The 8509-nt window shown below is 40.1% G+C and overlaps 1 pseudogene; it reads left to right on the forward strand.

Annotated features, from left to right (window-relative positions):
• Positions 1-1132: 1132 nt before the first annotated feature.
• LOC117719437 (small nucleolar RNA SNORA17) lies at positions 1133-1256 on the forward strand (annotated as a pseudogene).
• The last annotated feature ends 7253 nt before the right edge of the window (positions 1257-8509 follow it).

Consider the following 8509-nt stretch of genomic DNA (forward strand, 5'->3'; position numbering starts at 1 on the left):
GCTACAACTAACTGGCTTTACAGCAGAGGCCTTGTAGAGTCTTCTTTTCCTCACTCCCAGACTCAGACTGACATGCTTGGAAAAATTCTTATAGGATTTTCCTCATCTGGTTCTGTTCTGGGTGATGGTGAGATCAGGATTTAGGAACTGTAGCCATCCCCTGCTTAACCCTTAGTCTCTACCATGAAACTGCACTTGCAGCCCTAGCTACCCCTACCCAGTTTCTCTGCTGGAGGTCCAAAGCCGGCTAAGTAACTGGTTAACTGATTCCTTCACACATCTCTATAGCTTTTGCTTTTTCTACCTTATTTCCTTATAATAAAATTGAAAAACATACATTTAATCTTTATAAATCAGCGATAAGTGCAACTTTGCCTTTAACCTACTTGACTCCTACCAAAGATGGGGAAAGCAATTAACAATTTTATGTTTTGTTTACAGTACTGTAACCTTGCAGCAGTTTTAATCTTCTTAGACAAAATGGGACCAAATGTTGCCTCAGTTGAAAGTTTTGCAGCTGTGTAGCGGTTGGTTCTGGAGATGGTTCCTTTTTAGCAGCGTGCATCTATTTATTTGCATCTATTCTTGGATCTACTTAGAAACTTTTATGGGAGGAAAGTAGAGGCTAACAGGTTTAGGCACTGTGCCATGAGCTTCTTTACAATGAGTACTTCACCGAATAAGACAACTGTTAACACACAAAAAAACGTGTATACATGTAAGTGGATATAGTAACAGTGGCTTTACTTCCTTGAAGATACTTTTTTTTTTTTTTTTTTTTTTTTTTTACTTTTTAGTGAATGATTGGCAGCTCATTATGAAACTAGGAAAGCACAGGTGAGGTTTCCACAAGACCCCAATGCTCTTTAAAATAGAAACACATGAAATTGCCTCTTGGGCAATGCCTGTCAATCCAGAGCAATTCAGGTTCCATGTGGAAATGTGGAGTGGTTTGTTTTATCTGATTCTTTGTGGTAGAGGCAACTCTCCAAATAAACTGAACAGTGCTCCACTTTTTAAAAAGAAGCTGAAGCATCTTTCAGTTCCCTGAGTTTCTGAGGCCAAAGCTTTGGCAAAGGGGGCCGTTGATGTTGTAGGGGTGAGAAGAGAGGCATTAAATTGACCATATGACCCTCCCCCTAGAGGCATTGCTGCTGTGTCACGTGTTTGTCAGTAGATGGCAGAGAGGAGACAGGCTATGTTTATGCTCGGTGTTAATGACATATGGACATTTGAATGATTAATAACCTAATATTCCTTGAAAAAAGTAAGCTTTAGATGACTACCTGGCACCTACCACCTGACTGATCCCTAGAGTGGGGAGCAAGCCAGAGGCTAGAAGAACCCCAGGCAAGAGTGAGCCTGAGACAGATGACCCTCTCATGGGGCTATTAGGTGGGCCAGAGGGCAAGGAGTGAGGACAAGACAACCAGACCAGTATCATGGGGCCAGGACAGGGAGCTAGCCTGAGATGGCCACCAGTCCAACTTCTCACAGGCCTAGGGGACAGAACATGCCTGAGATGACCCCTGTCTGGTGCCATAATTCAAGAGCTGGGTATAGCACTCCTGAGAATACTCCTGAGATGACTCCGGCACCAGTCATCTGGTGGAGTCAAGTGGTAGAGAATTGGAAAGAGAAACAGAAGGGTGTAGACACAATGAATAGAGATATTGCTGGGGCCTCAAGGGTATGAATAGCCAATGACAGCACCTAGGGCCATGGTAGAATCCTGGCCTGTGCTGCCATCAGGACCATGTCTGGGTCCATGGCCCTACAGCAGCAGGAGTCTGCTATCACAAAAGTAGAGACAAACTTCTCTGATCTGGGCTGCCACCTGGGGACATGCTCATGTTTGAGGGCTGTGAAGAACTGTCCCCAGGCCTAGGTAGCTGTAGTACATCCCATCCCCCTATCCCCACCAACATCATTGGATTTGGGCTGAACTGGCCCCGAGGGCATAAGTTTGGGAGAGCCAGCGCTGTCTCTCCTCTGCTGTGCAGTGGCATTGGTGAGGGAGAGATGTCCTCTTCTCCTTCCACACAGCAGATGGAAGAGTTGGCCCTTTGGTCATGAGCGCAGGAGAACTGGCTATGTCTCTTACCAGTTGAAACACTTGGGAGAGCAGGCCCTGAACCTCACCTTGGCAGCAGGGTAGAGCTGGCCTTGTTTGCAGAGGTGTGGGTGAGCCACCAAGGGCACAAGAACAGAAGAGTCAGCTGGCTGACCAACTGGGATGTCTCTCAGATCCAGATACAAGGCTGAGAGTTGGCCTTCTCCAACATCTACCATGTTGATGAACTCCTGGGGTGCATGACAGGGCTGGTCTTACATATCCAAAACCACAGGATTTTTATGACACAGGAAAGCAACAGGATATCTGAGAGGAGTCCTACTGAGGTTCCAACATTGATTGTGTAGCATAAGCCAGAGACCTTGTAGTCGACTAATGACTCATTGCAATGACTATTGCAAGGAAAGGACTGTGGACAAAGGGTATACTGTGGGACACACTATGACACACTACAGTTTCCAAAGCAAATTTTTTTCTCTGTTGGGGGAGGTTGCAAGGATGGAGGATGGGTACAAGGAGAGTGGGAGATGAAGCATATTGGAGTTCATGATGTGAAATTCACAAAGAATCAATATGAAGATTAAAAAGAGGATTAGCATACGAGTTGGGAATGTGGAGGCTAGCCTGGTGTACATATTGTATTCCAGGCCAGCCAGGGCTAAATGGTGATACTCTGTCCCTAAAACAAACAGATGAACAAACAAAATGTATGACAGAACCCAGTTGGCAGGACAGGAAGCCCCACTGAGACAAGGTTTAACTCAGCCTCTGCAAGTGATATATACATCTATAAGGAATCAGAACTCTCCAGGCACATGGCTTGTGAATGGCTGTATTCTTTCCAGCTCTCTAGCCCATGGCCAGTCTCAGTGATGCTTTCTATCATCTTAATATACCGACTTTATTTCAATTATCAAGCAAAACAAAAAAACCAAAAAAAAAAAAAAAAAAAAAGACAAAAAAAAACCCAAAAAACAAAAAACAAAAAAACAAAAAAAACCAAAAAACCAAAACCAAACCAAACCAAACCAAACCAAACCAAAAAAACAGCAAACAAACAAAATCCCAGAAGCAAGATCACTAGCTAGGGGCATGTGAGGAAGTCTTAACATCTCTTAGAATTAAACAACGTCCATGTATGCAGACAGCTCTTACTGTACATCACACTTATGCTGAGCCTGAACAGGACTGCTCCTGACAGTCAAGTTCATTAAAATTATTTACTGTCTACCACAGACCTTTGCTTCTGTCTCCTGATGTGTGTTTCTCTGTTTCATGAACAAGATGGACATTCATTTATCATGTTTATTAACAAACCTTTAGGTGAGTGTGAATCTTTACATCTGAAATTCTTTTTATATTTGGAATCATAAACATGTATACAACATAACCTCATGAGAATTCACAGAAACTGTTTCAAAGGCCCCTGAAGATGCTTTCCAGTTTTTAAGCTGGCACTGACACCTGGTGGCCTCTTCTGTGATGTGAGCAAAAGCCTCCCTCACTTCGCTTTGGGTAGCAGGGAGCCTGGTTTCTCCTGCCTGTGTGATGTGTTTGGATCTCAGCACTTGGTCTTTCTTGCCCACGCTGTGTATCTGTTCTAGAGCTCTTTGACTCCATTTCATAGCTTTTACCTTTGAGGGCACATTGTTGGTCACGTGTTTCTTTGCCCAGCTTCTCCAGTACTCAAATATTTCTTAATTTCTGAAGTTATTTTCATTTTCTAGCTTCTATGGTTACCAGTCTATTTCTTTTTCCATAGCATTTCTAGTTTCTACACTTGTGGAATTTTGCTTTTGCTCCATAAGAGAGAATTAGAGACCAGATGGCCCATAAGGTTTACTGGTTTGGGGCTGAAAAGCATTGACTGACTATTCTACCAGAGAATCCTGGGTTTTGTTTTGTTTTGTTAAATATCATAAGTTTTAGACTTTGACCGGCCTAAATAGCTGGAGATTTTATGTGCTTTACAGGGAGGAGGAGCTGGAGGAGGACCTTCGTTCATTCTCTGTGACAGGTTTTCTTTGTCCTCAGAGTCATGAAAGTTTCTCTCTGAAATTGAGCTTTCTAAACCCTTTGGCTCCTGGGGTTTCAGTTAATCATCCCTGTTCTGCTCTGAGTGCTAATAGATACAAAACAGACCTAGGACACACAAAAGTAATTTATTTTTCCAGCCTAAATGTCTAGGGTCTCTGTTTGGTAATTAAGACAAAACCAGAAGTTGTTTTCTGCTATCATCCAAATCTAGGCTGTGGGTAGCCCTGTGTACACACACACACACACACACACACACACACACACATATGTATGTATTTTTATGTTTGCCTGACAAAATGAGCTCTAATAATTGATGTAGATCACAATGAAAACTTGTGATCTTATCCACGATACCCCACAGTGCACTTTATCTTAACCTGGAGACTTTATGTATGAATTTCAGATAGAGTTGAATATCCTGTTTGTGTTTCCATTCCATCAGCATGAAGGATACATAGGGAAGCTTATTGGCTGGGCAGGAAGGCATATTTGGTGACTGTTCTTTTGCATGGTGACTTTAGTTTGCAAAGTGACCATGATTGGAAACTTTCGGCTTACTCTATTTAACTGTTACATGTAAATAGGAATGATGGATCAGGCATGGGGAAGAAGTCCCACCAAGAACTCCAGTGAGATTTCAGTTAAGCTAGACAAATGTGTCAAGCACCTTTCTATGGGAGCTCAGATGTAGGCCTAGAATTGCTGTCTTTTTATTGAAAGATGAACTTGACTTTATGAAGTGTCTACTATGTGCCCTAAATTGGAGGGTTATATTGATCGGCCCCTTTAGGGATCATTAATTTAGAAGAATGGCTGAGGACGGCAGTTTAAGTGTATATAGAAACCAGTTTTCAGAGAGGAAAAAGAGTCTTGGAAATTCAGCTCAGCCTCTAATTTCCAAATAAGACCGAAACCACAAAAATGGACTGGGTCTTCTTATAATCATTTGAGCTCATTAACAGCATAGAGGCATAGCCATGCCTAATTACCTCCAGGCTACATTCTTCTGTTGTTTCCAGCATGCTCTGCACATTTATCATATGTCCCCCACACAGCAAACACATATGATAAATTCTCTATGAGGCCAACACCTTTGTGTCACATTAACTGTAGAAAGCCTTCAGTGAGAATCTGACATCTACATGTGATTCTTATCACATGGCTCACTTAGCAGGAAACAGCTTAGGATTTAAAGACTGTATTTGCATCTTAAGTACATAGATTTTTTTCTTACAGTGACTTATAATGCAAAGGGAGAGAATGTGTTCATCTTGTAAAATGGTATAAAGCTTCACATGCCCTCAAACTTTGCATAATGTTTAATGGTTGTAGAACACTTTATCAAGAGATCTGATTGTTAACGACTTGAAAGAAGTTGAAGATTGTGATGTCATAGCACAGGTTAAGGCTCAGTAGGTATAAAATAGCATCCAATTGCCTTTTAATATCACTACTTGCTCATGGCCATGAAGAGTGACTGTTGTTTATGTATAAGCTTGTAGGGTTCGGGTTGTTTAGGTCAGAGGAGGCATACCTTCATGTTCAGAGAAGTGGAAGTCTGTTCAGGGAGTCTGTCAAAAACCGGCTGCTTTTGGCGCTCACCTTGACAAGTATAGACCACTCTTTTGCCTTGCCTTGACTGATTCTCCTAAATTTTTACCACACTACAAATAAACAAAGTTAGAACCTGCTTAGAATGGAGTGGTGTCTCTGATTTCTGGTACTTGGCACAGAACTTTGCCATTTCTGAAACAGTGCTAGGAGATGACACATTTGAACGATAGCTTTGTCCCTGAAATAGTGCGATGTTTGTCTATGGGGCAGCTGTAGCATCTTAAGGCAGGAAGCATGACTTTGTTGTCCTCTTAGCACCTCTCATATCAGCAGGCACACAGTGAGCCACCAGATTTGAGAGCAATAAGCGAGAACAGCAGAACATAGTCTAGAAGGGCAGAGGATGCTTTGAAGCTCATATAGGGCCCTGTATGAGTACCCGTTGCTGTGTGGGTCATTTTAGAAGAAAAGAAATAGTTCTTAGTTTGACATCTCAATGAGAGATTTAGCATTAACTTAGAATCCAGTCAGGTGTGCAAATAGGGAGCTATGCAATGAGATCTCTGAATGAGGTGGCCAGCTGCCGACTTATGGTAGGGTAGCATCTAGACTACCCAGATAAGCAAAGAGTGATAGGCACCAGAAGCCTCTCAACATCAGGTGCTCATGTATGCTGGTCAGCCAGTGCTGGATCATAGAGAATTCCTGCCTGTATTCTTGTCATGCTCAATGTGCCAACTGTCGGTGGTTTTCTCTATCATCATCATCATCATCACCATCATCATCATCATCATCATCATCATCATCATAGATAAATAGATAGATAGATAGATAGATAGATAGATAGATAGATAGATAGATAGATGGATGGATGGATGGATGGATGGATGGATGGATGGATGGATGGATAGATAGATAGATAGATCTCTATGCCTTATGAGCCAGACTTGAAGGCATCACAGTTGACTTTTGGCCGTGAAATGCTAACAACCTTAGCTTTTGTTCTTACACACATGGATCAGTTCACAGCTCAGGGGAGGCTTGAGGGCTGCCTGGGAGCAGGAGAAAGAGTTTTAAAAAATGGCTTAAGCCGGTAATCCACTAATTGTTTATGGAGTCAGCGTTCCCTCTAGAAGCACTCAAGGAGGAGGCTTTAAAACCGTTTTATAGGGATGATCACTGCTCTGACCACTTTTAGCTTTACAGTAGGAGGAATTTGTAAAAAGTGTACACTAGAAGTGTGGTTTTTGGTTTTTGCTTGCTTAAAACAGCACAGGAGAATTCCATTTATTAGGATAATTTTAATGTTTTTCCCCTCAAGCATTGTTTAGACCGCCTGTCTGTCACCCATCCATTCAAAATATTGCAGGAATGTTAGAACTCTCATAGCAGTTGACCCTTGAGTAAAGCCTTTCCATGGTTCTTTATTTTGTTAGTGTAATAACATACTCCTGCATATGATGTTCGAGGTTCTCTAAAATTTGGTCTAGGAACACCTTTCTGATGGCTTTTGAAACTTCTCTTATCAGTTCATACTCTGTCCTTCTGACACCTGGGATACAACTTTTCATCTCTGACAATTTTAAGAATTGTGCTAAAATACATGCAACACAAAATGGGCCATGCTCACTATTTTTATGCCATAAAAATTCAATACAATGAGCACAACCATCCTGATAAAAAGCCACTCCACAAGTTCTAGAAGGATTTTAGTACCACAAATGGAAGCTCAGCAGTCATTAGCCATTGCTTTCCATTTATCTCTTCCTATACCCACTGCTCTTGGCCACTAATTTGCTTTATGCTTTACTGATTTTTGTATTCTGGATATTTCATGTAAATGAACTCATACAACATGTAGTCTTATGGATATAATTTCTTCCACTTACCATAATGCTTTCACTAATTGCCCATGTTGCTATATGTATATTACTGCATTCCTGTTATTAGTGAATAATTTTCCAGTATATATGCACTAATAATTAGTTTATCCACTCATTATTATTATTCATTATTGAGTTATTTCCATCTTTTGGATTCTCTCAATAGAATACTATTAAAATTTGTATACAATGTGTTTTCAATTTATGTGTAATAATATATATTTTATAATTTATACAGTTTATATAATTTAATATATTATACAGTTTATATAAAATATAATATATTATAATATCTAGTATATGATAATACAATATGTAATATGTATAATATATTATGATATGATATACATTATATATACAATGTATTATATACTTAATATATATTATATATAGAATGTATATATGAATTTGGGAAAGTTTATAATGTATAGAATCCCTATATTAGACAATATCTGATTTATACATAATTATAAGTATACAAACTTCACAGATATACACAGTCTAATATGTGTATATTTATTCAAAAGCGCATGTATCAATTGGATCTTGATTTTATCAAATGTTTAAAGCCTGGCATACTGAGCATCTGAAGAACTTTTATCAGCTCTGATTTGCAGATGCTGTCTTCCTCTCTGTGAGTTACTTCTCACTTTCCTTAAATTTGACAATGTAACATGTGCCTATCAAAATATTGGAGTCATAACCAATAAGTCATTGACACACCCGATGATCTAATGTCTTAAAGATTTTTTTCTATTTAAGAGTTACATAAATTTTTTTTGATAATTTCAGCACGTTTTTAATGTAATGACAAAATATAACACAGTTAAGGAGAGTTGCTCCAATCTAGCCAGAGTGCTAAGTGCAACACGTGAGCTATCATAAACTTCACAATGTTCCCATGATAGAGACACCACTATTATGGCACAGCAAGGGCCCTTGCCAAAACTTTTGCATATAA

The sequence above is a fragment of the Arvicanthis niloticus genome, chromosome 13 (assembly GCF_011762505.2).
Source record: "Arvicanthis niloticus isolate mArvNil1 chromosome 13, mArvNil1.pat.X, whole genome shotgun sequence".
NCBI classification, from domain to species: domain Eukaryota; kingdom Metazoa; phylum Chordata; class Mammalia; order Rodentia; family Muridae; genus Arvicanthis; species Arvicanthis niloticus.